Below are 14,033 nucleotides of genomic sequence, written 5' to 3'. Positions count from 1 at the left end.
TATCTCTCTCTGTCTCAGCTAAGTTACTCAGTTTCTTGTTTAGCAGTCAGTTCCCACACACCTAGGAGGTTGTCTTTTTGACATCTTCTCTTCATCGATACTCGCACTCTCCTTATTCCTCTCACATACAGTATACAGTAGTTGCTTCTCTAAGAAGGTGAATGCATTTTTTTACTTTGAAAAGATTATGTTTAATTGACACCTTCTCCACCTGTTTCTGTCTCTTTTTGTTTCTTTTTTTCCCCTTTTCTCCCTAAAATTGGATTCTCTGCTGCATAATCTTGTCCTGTCCTTGAACTCCTTCTCTGTAACAGTACACAGTAAATAAAAATAAAGACAGAAACTACAGAAAACAAAGGTAAACAAAATGTGAGTAAATAAACAAGAAAATGCATAAAAGCATGTGAGATTACAGTGAACCCAATATACATATTAACAAAGAAAACACTCTAAAAAGTGCTAAACAAATAACAAACAGATCCCAGTTCAAGTAAAAGATGAGGCATTTTTAATGTGCCTTTTTAAATTAGTGGTCTACTCTGTGGAACTACCTAAACATTCCTCTCCGGGATCTCAACTGTGGTATATAAAGGGTTAAAACCTCAGCGATATAGCTAATTTAGGATGTGCCTCAAGGGTGCTCAATAAAATTTTAAAATCAGTCTTAAATTGCAGCAGTAGTGCAGTGAAGCTAAAATGGAGTTAATATGCCAACTCCTCTTAGCTGCTGTCAGGAGTCTGGCTGTGGCATTTAGGATTAGCTGTAATCTGGATACACTGTGCTGGGTAAAATAGGTGTGTGGGAAACTGCGGTAGTCAGGGGATGATCTCTCACTCTCCTCAGTCACTGACACAAACCCAGAGTCTGAAAATAATAAGAAATATATTTGTTAGCAGATTGGGTACAAGGGGATCGACCAACCTAGGTCCACACACACTAGGGTATCCCAATTATTTTAGCATATATTTCCTTTTAAAAGCCCTGTGTTTTGCTCAATTATTAATGCCATGTATCCTCATCTAAACAATAATAATCTAAACCTGTCAGCTCCGGCTTCAAGACTAATGACTGAGTACAGACAATAAGAAATACAACTGAGGGGGGATGCCATCCCCCTTGTTAACCTGCCATCCCCCCTCCATCCCCTAGTAGCAGAGAGAGTGCAGGGGCAGAGGGGTTGTTTAGTTGAATATGTTAGTCAAGTCTGCCTGGCTCATTGATGCTTTTTCTGAAGGAGGTTTGTGCAAGTTAGAATCTATGGCCCCGACCATGGCTCTGAAATATCAGTAGCCTAACTGAGCTGTGTACTGATAAATTGATGGCACTGTCCGTGATGCTGAAGTAGCAGACGGATTTGTAATTGCATCTTTTTCTCTCAGTGCCACCCTTCTGTCAGTTTCATCTTCGATTTATAATATTCTCTAAACTATAAAATATAATATATAATATTATATAATATAATATATCAAATCTATACTATATTGTAGCCTATATACACTCTAGAGTCGTGTCACCTTCATGTTCAAAGTGGCCAGCAGCAATGTGTAGTTGTGGGGTGCTCCCATTGGGTCACCCCCCTGTTAAAAATTTAAATCACAGACTGTATATAACTAATAAATGAATAAAAAAATTAAAATATTAGGATTTTTTTACCAGTGTCTTTTTCAGTGTGAGAGATAAGCAAAACAAGACTTTGGTGATGTCTCAGCTGCCTATTTGTGGCTGGAAAACTGTTCTGTGTTGCTTAAAGCGGCTATAATTGATAATTTTATAAAAACAATGTATCAAATGACAATGTGACAATTTGAAAGGGGTCACTCGTAGTGATAAACCTACAAAGAGTTATTATCTGAGTGCTATAAATGCTCTAAGAACCCACTGTACACTACCTGCTCAGCACCAAACAGCAGGCAGACAAACATAGGGGAGCATTTAGCAGCTAAAGGGCCATATATTTCCCTTAGGAGTTGGTAGAGACTAAAAACAGAGCTAAAAGAGAATGAATATTGGACTTACATCCAAGGACACAAACATGACTCCAAATGAATGATAATTTTACTCCATAATTACTGTATATGTAAATAACTTGCTTACAAGTTCACCATATCAATTTAAAAAGTGATGCTACGTCAATAGATGTGTTCACAACTTGTTTTCAGCTATTGCAGGTTTAAAGGACAAACCTGCACAACTGCTGATGTACTTAATACTTTATGGGACCCTAGTACCTGCTGACATTACGGAGTTGATATTAAACTGTTAAAGGAACTATTAAAGGCAGTTTGGTAAAGTGGGGATCTACAGTGTAGCCTGCACTCTCTTGAAGTGAAGCTAATAGGACACATGGGCATACTTTGCATTTTGTCCCCTTTTTACATTCGTTACCAATTCAATTCTATTTTATAGTTAATAGTGATAAGGGGGCTCTAAAGAGAGCTCTACCCCCTCTCCACCAGTTTACCTGTCCCGCCCCTGTATTTGATACTGCCATCTGGTACTTTGATAATCTGCCACCCCCCCAAGTCAAAATCTTTTAGACACACTCTGCCTGTGGGACATGGATCATGTCAGAACTTTAACTCTTCTTTTTCTTATGTCATATGTGAGTGGATTACTGCCTCAGTGTGACGTGGGCACGACATGTAGCCAGGGAGCGTTTAGAGGTGAAGTGCAGGGTATCTGGAACTGGCAGTCAGCTCGCTGTCACTGATGCTCATGACTCGTGCTGGGAACAATATAAATAACACTCAGTAGCACTTCAATTTATAATGTCCTCCTTTGACACAGATAAGTGGGATGAGTGTGTTATTGAGATGAGGTGTTATTTTTCATCATCAATCTCACTTACGTTATCGCTCTCTCAATTCAATTCAGTTGGGCTTTATTGGCATCGGAAACAGATGTTAACATTACCAAAGCATGTGTAAAATAAAAACATACATAAATAGAAGAATTGTGATATTAAAATATATACATCTCTCTCTCTGTCTCTCATTCACCCATTCACACGCACTCACACACCAATGGCAGCAAGCTACCACACAGGGTGCTGGCCAACCATCGAGAGCATTTTGGGGTTCAGTGTCTTGCCCAAAGACACTTCGACATGTGGACAGGAGGAGGTGGGGATTGAACCGCCAACCCTGTGACCCTGTGGACAACCCGCTCTACAGCCCTGCCCCAGTTATACATTACACAAAAAATCTGAACCATACACAATTTTTTACAAAATATAGAGAAAATAACCATGAACTGGAGTTTGAAAGCAGTATGATGGAAACCGTCACAGCAACCCCAGAAATTGTGTTTATATACTACTAATTTTCAACAGCAAGCATGTTTAAAGTAAATGTACAGTAAATGTACAGTAATGCTACCAGGATTAGGGTTTTTTTATCAACGTAATGAGGAAATGCTGTCAGTTTCTGGCAAATCACAAAAAATATTTACTGACAAAGTATTTCATTTGTTTTCCCAGTATCTGCTCATAGCAACTAAAGCATTATCAAACTTTTTTATGGTTATGTTTAGGCACTGAAAGTCCTGCATTCTGTGAGCGTACTGCGCCCTGGCCTCCTCCCTATATGGCATGCAAGCAGTACAAAAATGTAGCCCTTGCTTCACTCAAAAAAAAAATTGTCTGTTGACATAATCTAGGCAGCAATTACGTTTCCCAACATAATTGGTAAAAATGTATTAGTACTATATAAATGTAATTTCCAGGAGACCAGGTCAGTCAGCAGAATCTAAATCCACAGCAACCTGAAATCTGTTCTCTACCCATGACCATCCGTGTTAGTACAGTACAATATATCAGCACAGTACAGTATGATGTTCACAATGCTAAAGGATAATCCCCCCCCCTCTCCTCTTCCACTCCCATTATCTGTCATTCCTCCTCTTCTCTGGCAGCTGGTGCTATCATGTGGGAAAGCTTGTCCACCCACAGCCAGGTTTGGTTGAGATTTTGAGCCCATGATTGGCAACCAGCATTTCTCTCTGCTGTAATGGTTTAGACAAGCCATCAAAATAACAAAAAACATTCAATATTTTTATCCATAAATGAGGTTTTGTTGTTTTCATCATGGCACCTGCATCATGTGTGTTTGTGCATGTGTCAGTCTGTTAATATGTCTTTGTCCCTCATCCTTTCTCTTATCTCCCACTCCCTCCTCCATCTTTTTTTCTCAGAGGAATTGGTATTCAGATTAAAGTGTCTCACTCATCTGTTCATGTGAAGCCAAGCAGTGTTGTTGGATTAAAATGGGTCACAACAAAACTGATCACAAATATCTCTCTTTGACAGGCTTATTAGGTTTCTCCACTGCTGTACGAGCTCTAGTTGCAAGCTTTTGAGCTGAGAACCACAAGTTCTTTCCTTGCACTTGAAGTCTCGTACGTGGCTAGATTGGAGGGTTTAGCTGTCACATTTTTTAAGATGAGAGGCTCTGGAGGCTTTTAGCCTAAGCTCATCATATTTCAGGCAGAGGCTTGCAAAGCAAAGAACGCTGTGACAAGTCACACAGATAGTAGAAAGTCATGCATCACAACCCTGTCTGTTAAAAAGAGTAACTCCTAAGTGCACCCAAAATGCTGCACTGTATATGTGTAAAACTAATTTGAATGCAGCAAACGGTGTCAATATGGCATCATAAAGGCAAGCACAGGAGTGCATTGCCAATCATTTTTTCAACTGTGTATGTAAATTGCCGCACTAAAACTTGGGAATATACAGTACAGCGATTTCACAGTATAAATCTGAATTGTTTATTCTGTAATCACAGATGTTGCAAGTGAATAAATTGCTCTAGTTTAACCTCAGAGGACATCATTTGCAATTGAAAACAGAGCGTACAATGCTCAAGAAAAATTCATTCAAGCACCTGAAGCATCACAACACAGGTGCCCAGCTCTGCTTAACAAATACTGAAAGGAAGTTTGTAGGAACTGTATGTTGGAAAAAAGTGAAGGAATCTGACGCAGGCTTTTTTTTTTTCTCCTGGACTTCAAGAAGCATTGTTAAAGTCTGTTCTCTTGTGTAATGTCTCTTGTTGTTTCTTGGCCTCAAACTCTCCATGTTCCTCCTTTATGTCCTTCTCTAACCCCTCTCTTGGCAGTTGCACACTATCCTCTGTTACCCCTGGCTATGGCATATGATTTCTTCTTATGGTGCCCTATTCTTCAGTCTTTATGCCATCTGTCAATTCATCCCAGAGGTAAAGCTTTTCATCTCAAGATGCCACAACTTTTGGTCTCGTGGTGAGGACAGGCCAGACATGCTTACTGTAATCCCACACAGATGTACACAAACCAAGAGTTTGTGTACACGTTTGTGGGTATTTCAATTTATGAATGTTTGTCTGGCAGAGAAGCAGGAAAGGGAGAAATGCTGCTACAGCTTCTGCCTTCAAGAACCCTACTCAGCATTGCTATGAAGACACCTGGAATAACTTTAGCTTGAAGCTATTTGCGCAAATGTATGAGAAAGTCAGGAATTTATGTAGAGTTGATTTAATTTCACAGCAGCAGAGACAGCCAAATTAGCCCCAACGACCTTAAACATTGGTTTAAAAATGTTCTCCTTATCAAACAATATACAGTCTATTTAAGAAATCATGATGAAGGTATAGTACATCATGGTACCCAGGAAGATTAAAGGGGAACTCAACCAATTTTACACATCAAAGTCCGTTCACAGGTCTTGGGGAGAACTACTGCCCGCCCCTGTATTTGATACTGCCATGCCTCAAGTGATTTTGCCTCAAGTCCGCATCGGTTGGGGCTGAAGACTACAAGTTTGAAAATGAAAAAAACCTGGGGGTGTGGAGTTAGAAGGAAGTGAACTTACCAGACCTCTGTAGCCTGCATGCTCCTCATCTCTGAATCAGGCTAGCAGCTTGGGGCTACATTAGCTACAACTAGCATAACCGAACCGAAGCTCCGACCGAACTGTCAGCGGTCAAGTTGCATTGTGGGAAATGTAGGCGCCAGGTATTGACAAGGAAGAAGAATGCGTAAAAAGAGCATATCTCTGGTTCTGCTGCATCGCTTTTGATCCTTTTTGTTTTTAACTGTCCACCGTGAGTCTAACAGTGTTATAGGAGTGCAAAGCTAAATCGGTGGAGTGCTCTTCTAATGGCTTCGCACCTCTGCTGCGGTCCTGTCTCATGCAATTCAGTTGGCTTGATGGAGACAACTTTTAAAATCATGTTGTGAAGTCTTAAAGCTTTCATGGGCTTTTTGGGTCAACCCAATCTCACTCCAATGAAACCACTCATCGAACACTGAGTGGCTCAAAGTGAACACTGGCACTAATGGTGTAGTATATACTGTAGAAGTATCACTGTGCTGTTAACGTGAAGTAACTCACAGCTTCTTGAAACATGTATGAATTAAGTATGACAAAGAAGCAGGCAGTTAAGAAGAGAGTGTGTGCATGTGTGTGTGCTTGTGTGTGACCTTTCATTGCTTTGACCGTACCTCTGCATTTACCTCAGAGCGAAATGTGACCAGGTTTCTACACGACTGTCTTCTACTGAGAGAGAAAGCATGAAAGTATATGAAAAGTGAGAGATTGAGAGTGAGAGGGGGAGAGTGTTGAGTGAATAGAAGACACCAAATAGCTCTTTGCAGGGATGAGTGTCTGCAGACATAAGTGCTCTCAATCCACTACTTTTTACCCATTAACACAGTCCAGGCCTGAGCGATGCACATACTGGCAAAATTACATTGTGCCAGTCCAGTTACACTTTGTGAATCTGTGAAAGGGTAAGATGTTGCATTTATACAAGCAAACAGTAACATTATTAAAATACAGAACAAAAGTATTTGTTTTCTGTTCTTAAGGCTCAGGTTTTGCACAGATTTTTCTCTCACTGACTCCAGATTTTCATCTGTTTTTAATATATACAATAAATATAGATACATTCCTAGATTCTTCGCATATGAAAAACAAAAAGTAATGAGGCCTGTCTAATAAATTCAAATGCAAGCACGTATCCAGTCATTTTAACATTAAAAAGGCAAAGCCGCATCTTCTGGTTGACAACATAATAATCATTATATTTGTGTTTAAAGCACCATATTTTTAGGCATTCATAGGCATGAAATTGAATTAAGGTTGTATCTGAGTTTGGTCACAACTTATTAGAGTGGCGGCTGACAGAACAAGAAACTCACATTAATCTAAACAGCTTTTATTAGACTGTGCTCTGTTTATGCTTTTTAATGGGCTGCCTGTCTCAGTAATGAATTCACACCAACAAGAAACAAAGTTGCAGTAGTTGTTGTTGTTTGTTAATATAGGACAGAGGAAAGGGTTCAAATTTAGACTGAGTAGTATCAGCAGCTTATGTAGGCCATAGATTGTTTCAGTGGTCTTACAGTATTATCATGCAGTATGTTCCTCTGTCTGTGTTGTCTCTTCTCTAAGCTTAGTATTCCATACTGCAGGCCAGTGACTATCAGGTCCAGTCAGAGAAAGCAGTCTGTACTGTTCAGGGTGTCTGATTTGGTTGTACGCGCAAGTGGAAGTCAACTACAAGATGTGATTTCCTCAACTATAAATTCAGCACGTGTACCCAGGCCAAGAACAACCTGTTTTAGGTTGCACACGTATTTGTTTTCCTCTAAGGTTATTAAATGTCATTTTAAAAGGAAGGTAAACCGTGATTAATGTACCTGCTCAGTGTACGATGGTGTGCTTCCACAATGAGCAGCTGCATTGAGATTCCACCCCCCTGCTTTGACATTTGCACCTGTCCCGCAGTGTATAGGCTCCAAACATCAACATCCACTTTTCTCAGTTTGTAGTACAAAGCTGCAGGATGGTGTGAAGTAGGAGTACCAACAACATAAATCCAGGCTTAAATATGTCTTTATGTAGCAGCTCTATTGTTTACAAGTGAAGACTAGGCTCTATTTTGAGTGAGCATATTGTTTGTGTGAAAACAAAAGCTAATCTGAATGCATACTGGCCTTCCTTTAAGCAGCTACTGTGCTGACAGTCAAACACTGGACTGTTGACTATATAATGTTCGTCATTCTGTTGGTAAACTATTCTGGGCGTCCATATTGTGTGTACAAAGCAGGGAGTCAGCAGTGTGTGTGAGTGAGTGCATGTACAGTATTTGTGTACTTCTCAGACTCTGCTCCCTGCATTGAATAAGCAGCTAAAATCCAGGCTGAAAATATCACATGTCAAGGTGCCCCAGGGGTCCGTGTACCTCTTTACTATCTGTTAAAGGACCTGCAATAATATTTACCCAGCATGCATCTCTGATGACAGGCCTCAAGCTACCACATAGCCCCTAAAGTAAACAGTAGGAGGTGGAGAGGAGGCAAGGGAAGAGGAGATGAGAGGAGAGACTCCCGTGTTGGGAGTAGAACAAGAGAAAGAGGTAAAAAAAGGAGGATAGAGAAGGAGGAGAGAGGGATGTACCCATGGAAAATTGGTATGTGATGCATACTATGTGATTATAATGTCCCTGGTTTGATTCCAGCAGGAGACATGTCATTCCCTTTGCTCTCTCCCCATATATACTTTCTCCCAGAGGAACAATTTTCTGCTCATAATATTCTTTTCATTTCCTCATCAGAAATAAATCATCTTATTTTGAGATGACTGAATTCAGACCTGTTTCTCCTAACCGGCGATTTAGGAGAAATAAGTAGCAAAAGAATTAATCAATCTCAGACAAATTATCCTGTCCAGTTTGAGAATAACAAGAAAAGCAAAAGTTATTTTGGTGTGCTCATTGTTGAGTTGAGACTTGAATTTCATCAGATACAAATTTCTTATATTGTGCAGGCTCATTTATAAGCCAGTCAAGTTTTTTGGATCTTACTGATTACTTACTGATACTTATTTCAGACAAATAAAGATCAGTGCAGTGAGAGAGAAAATGAGCATTTTAAGATCTTAAATTAGGATCGGGGAGAGACAAGAGGAAGGCTATTTCTCAGGAGCTGAATTTTAAATGTATGAGAAAATCTCATATTGATATTAAATTGAGCTCAGTTATGTCTAAGAGAAATAGGCTGGAAAAAGAACAGATTTTATTTTGAATTTTCCTTTCCTCTGGGCTGTCTCAGGCTTTGAACTGTCAAATAGGCAAAAAATGCCAAAAAATATCTACAGAAAAGAACAGGAGAAGAGAAGCAAAGACAAACTGGTTCTGAAACATTTCCTTGTCAAGCATAGGAATGTCCCACTTTAAAGTAGATTAACATAAAACTGGGTAGAGCAGCACCTTTTTGGTATCAGAATAAAGGCACATTAAGTAATCTTAATTATTTAGGAACTTCTCTACAGCTCTATCAGCAAGCAGTAGGAATTGCAGTAAAATGGACATCCTCTCCTTAGCATTGCTTAAAATATAAGGCCGGCGATATTCTGTATTTTTCCTTTTTGTCAACAAATCCCATGAAAAGACCAAAAACAAAAATGAATTTACCTTACTAACAAGTATTGCCCAAGTAGAAAAAGTGTGATAAAGCTTTTTCCTCTGCGCCATATACCTCCACTGTTGTCCGTGCGGCTGAAAATAATCCCGAACAAATGCACTATTTACTCCTGCTTGAGTAACATTGCGAAAAACTACAGTGCCCGGTCCTCAGAAATTACATATCAGTTTTTAAAACTGAAACTACATATTTGTGACTCGTTTTTATAGATGAACTTCTTCACCCTTCAAGTACTGCAAAGATTATCTAGTGTTGCATTTGTAATGTTGTCTTTGGTGCTGATATCTAACCATTCCAGTTAATGGTGCTGGACTTCCAGTTGACCTGACTAAATATGTTTGCTTTATTAGAACTGCCACTTAGGACATGTGCAATCTGAGAAACCCAATCAATTTTTCTCATTAGTAGAATATGCAGCAGCAACACCATGTTTTAATGTTGTACTATACTCCATCAAATACAGGCCAGATATAAGGTTATATTCATTTTAAAACATTACATATTTCAATTTTTAGGTGGCCTGTCATTGATGCCAAAATGAAGTCCCTTTTTCACTATGGACAGCGGAGACCAAGCTACTTAGCAATATATCACTATGTTTTGTCATTTGTCTTTGGGGCTTGACAACAAAGAGTTTTGTGATGTGTTCACTAAAAGCAGCGTCCTTCATTCACTGAGCAGGTGAAAATGCCAGCAGTTGGAGGGGTCGATTGGGAATGTGTTAAAAAGCCAGCTGGCTTGGAGGTTGTTTTTTTTTGTTTGTTTTCTGGTTTGTTTGTTTTTCTCCAAGACAGACAATAGGCTCCAACAGACACAGCACATCACCAAGGGGGCCTTGATAGTGATCAACAATGCTTTTGATACATTTTGTTTGTTTGTTTTCTGCAATACAGTTAGTGTGCATTGATACAGGAGTAAAGAAGCCTTGTATCATTAAGACCAGAGCTGAGTTTTAATGAATGATTACATTTTACACACACAACCAATAGTGCTAACAGTGACGCTTTTACTCTAGCGAACCATCACAGAAACCTTCTGTTCAAAAATGGCTTCTTAATCACAGCGAAATTCTAAGCAGACCCAGAAGCCTTGCTGAAAATTATTTTTCTAGCACTGGTCTCTGAAGAGTTCATTAAAGGGTGAAGTTGTAGAAGATCAGTGACTGCTGTTTGTCTTTGCTCTTCACTACACAAAGTTGAGTAGAAAGTGCCAAAAACTGCCCAGTAAGAGGTGAGAAGACAAGATGTGATACATTCACATTGCCAGGAATTCCTGCTATGCACCTCATACACCTGCTGTGCTATTGGGCGTCCCCATCATGTTACATGACTGATGCATATTTAATCTCACCAGTGTAAATCTGTGTTTTAGCCGGCCCATAGTCAGCACTGTTGGATTACATACCACATTACATATGGATCAGTCAATTTGAAGCCAAGCGGCATGCATTTTAATAGATGTAGAAACCTCTGAAAAGACATAAAGGTTGTGTTCGACCTCTGATGTGTCTAGAGAGCACTCTGTGTCCCCGATGCTGCTGTTTCTACTGCAGTAATTGTTTAGTTATGCAGTAAAATGGATCTTTTTTTTATCTCCCTCATTACAGAGGCAGCTCAATCTATCCCTCTGCAAAAATGTGAGCCAGGGGGAAAAAAAAAAGCGTGAGTGAAACTGACTGAATTGAAATAAAGTCAATTACCTAGATGCTATCCCACTGCAAGTATTTCAACAAGGACCCAGCAAAATGAAGTTGGAATGAAATTGCTTTTTATAAAACGCTCCTCCAACAGTAGCCCCTTTTATTTCTCACCCCTTTTTTTCCTTGATACTTTTTCGTTTTTGTGTTTTACAAGCTTCCATTAAAGACTTCCCAGTTCGTAACAATGCACAGCTTCAAGGCAGTCAAACAGAGAGCAGTTATCACCTCTGCAGACAGTTGGAGACATCTCTAATTACTATTTATTACAGAGTGGGAGAAGGTTAATCACAGACACTGCTAAGAAATCCTGTCTGTGGGATATACTGTTCCATTATCCTGTCCTGTCTTTATTTTTTTTAATATAGAATCTGACAGCACGGGAGTGTGTGTGTGTATGTGTAACAAGATGGTACTCTTCAGTAACAAACAGTCTCATCACTGTTTACATCACCGATTTAATGTGTGTGTTGTCTATACAGGCAGCTAATGTAAAAAGCTTCAGAACTTTCTTACACATATACATCTACTTTCTTTTTTTGAATTGGTCCTCTTGCTGATATATTGCACCACACACTGGCTCTTTACGCCTTTAGGCCGGCAGTGTAACACTCCAGAAGAAATCACATTTGGCATGTTCTCTGAGTGCTGCTAGCAAATACCACTATACTCAGTGCGACTTCAGTCTGTTCATTTCATGGCGACTCTGTAACATGAATGATTTTCAGTGGTGAAAGAAGTAATCAGATTCTTTACTTTGGTAAAAGTAGGAATACTTAATTAGCCTGCATTCAGACTTAAGTAAAAGTACAGATGAATTAGCAGCAAAGTGTACTGAAATATCAAAAGTAGATTTTATCATGTTTATTATAATTTAGTTTTATTATTCTCAAAGCCTTTACATGTAAGCAGCATTTAAATGTCACAGTTGCTCTATAACAATGTATCACATTTTAAAAACTGATCAGATGTTTTGTTTGTAAAATCTTAATCTGCAAAGTAATTAGTAGCTACAGCTGTCAGATAAATGAGGTAAAGTACAAGTACCTCAAAATATTACTTAAGCACAGTACTTAAGTATATGTACTTGTGCTACTTTCCACCACTGATGAGCTTGTGACTCATTTTGGGTGTAGACATGGCTTACACGTTCCTCAAAACAGGAAGTAAAAATTATACTTACCAATGCAAATAAACAGCCGCTTTGCCAGCCTGCCAACACTATGGCACTTAAAACTGAGTGCAACAGTTCTTCTAGTGGTAAATCTGCTATTTTGCCTGTGCAAGCCTCCAAATTCTGTTTCATTTGGAGTATCCTGCCAGCCTTATGTACATACACATTTATTCTCACATACGAAGAATTCACCATTTAAACATAAGCTTATTATGCATGACTTTTTCCATTTACAAGAATCCTGCTGTCATTGGTTCAAAACATTTCCACTCAGACACTTACTGTATGTCTGCTTGTGCGTAGGCCGGAGTTGATGCTCCATGTGTGTGTCTGCTTGTCCTCTGCCGTCACGTGTGTCTCCCCTTCCCCAACCTCAGGCCCAGCCCTGGCTCTCAGGAGTCATCCCCTGGAAAGGCATGACAGAGCCCCAGTGTTTGGAAATGGCTGCGCTGGCAGCGATAAGCAGTTCAAAGAAGAGAGCGCATTAATGTAATTGGCTGCCAGCAGCACATTGGCCTCGTCGTCTCATATCCACACGCGGTAACACACACTCACCATGAGGATTATTGGAGGGGAGTGGGTGAGAGAGGAGAGAGGATGAGAATGAGAGAATGGGGGGAGAGAGATGAAGGAAAGGACAGATAGAGAGAGGGGAGGAGATCCTCATTGTGTCTCATTAAGCCGTGGGAGGCTCAGGGAGGCCGAGAGATGAGATGAGGTGTCAGAGTTAAATGTCAGGTCTGGAAGGGACATGGCTGACCTCCATGAAGCTTACACACACACACACACACACACACACACACACATACATGCACACAGAGAGGCAAAGAGGGGATCCTCTGCCCAATCTTCAGCCTCATATTATCCCCTCAACTTCTCCTCTCCTCCTTAACTCTCTCTGCCACTCACCTAGTTTTACCCTCTCAATTTTCCACCCATTACACCCAAATTACTGGTGTCATTGAAAATTGAATTGTTGCAACTGGATAGCAGCATTTCCACTGAATAGCCCCGACCGCTACCTACTGCAGTAGAAGTGAAGGCTATTTCCTTCAGCTAATTTCCAAGTCTGTGTGATGGGAGGCACAGAGGAGAATGCCGGGTGGCTTCCTCCACTGTTATGAAATGTTTTCACCAAAGGCTGTGTGAGGCTTTGAAGTTTAGACTCTCACCCTTGTATTTCAAACATTCTCCTCTTCTGTCTCTCCCTGTGAGTTCTCTGTGAGCACTTCTCAACTCACTCTCTCTTTTCGTCTTTTGCTGCTGCTCTGAGTTAAAATCTTGCTCTAATTTTTATTCTTACGCACAGCTCTTTCAACTTCTGATCTTGTGGTATCTTCTGTCTTTTTTCCACAATATTAAGTGATCATGAACACAAAATAGCAAGAAAATATATTTTGAAATAAATATTGATAGCTTCAATCTCAAACAAGTGGCATTATTCAGATCAATATTTGTATTTTATCAACGGATCCCCTCAGCTCTACAGAGCATTTTAGTATCTTTCAGCTCATTGTTTTGGTTTTACAGCCCACAACTTTACTGTTTTGGTTCACTCTCACTGCTTTGCTGTCACAACAGGCAGCCGTTTTCAGTGATCCAGAAAGGTATCCAGAAACACGACTTCAAATGAATACTATGTTACTCAGCTGGAAGTGTAAATAGGCAACTGTATGCTGTGATAATATGTCAGTGTT

The 14,033-nt window shown here is 39.8% G+C and overlaps 1 protein-coding gene across 5 annotated transcripts in view; it reads left to right on the top strand.

The window, feature by feature from the left end:
• The window catches only part of mid2 (midline 2), a 140,971-nt gene that overhangs the window by 121,643 nt on the left and 5,295 nt on the right, over nucleotides 1-14,033 (top strand). The gene's annotated exons all lie outside the window — the stretch shown is intronic.

This window comes from Siniperca chuatsi, linkage group LG8 (genome assembly GCF_020085105.1).
Source record: "Siniperca chuatsi isolate FFG_IHB_CAS linkage group LG8, ASM2008510v1, whole genome shotgun sequence".
NCBI lineage: Eukaryota > Metazoa > Chordata > Actinopteri > Centrarchiformes > Sinipercidae > Siniperca > Siniperca chuatsi.
This window is presented reverse-complemented; position numbering and strand designations above follow the sequence as displayed.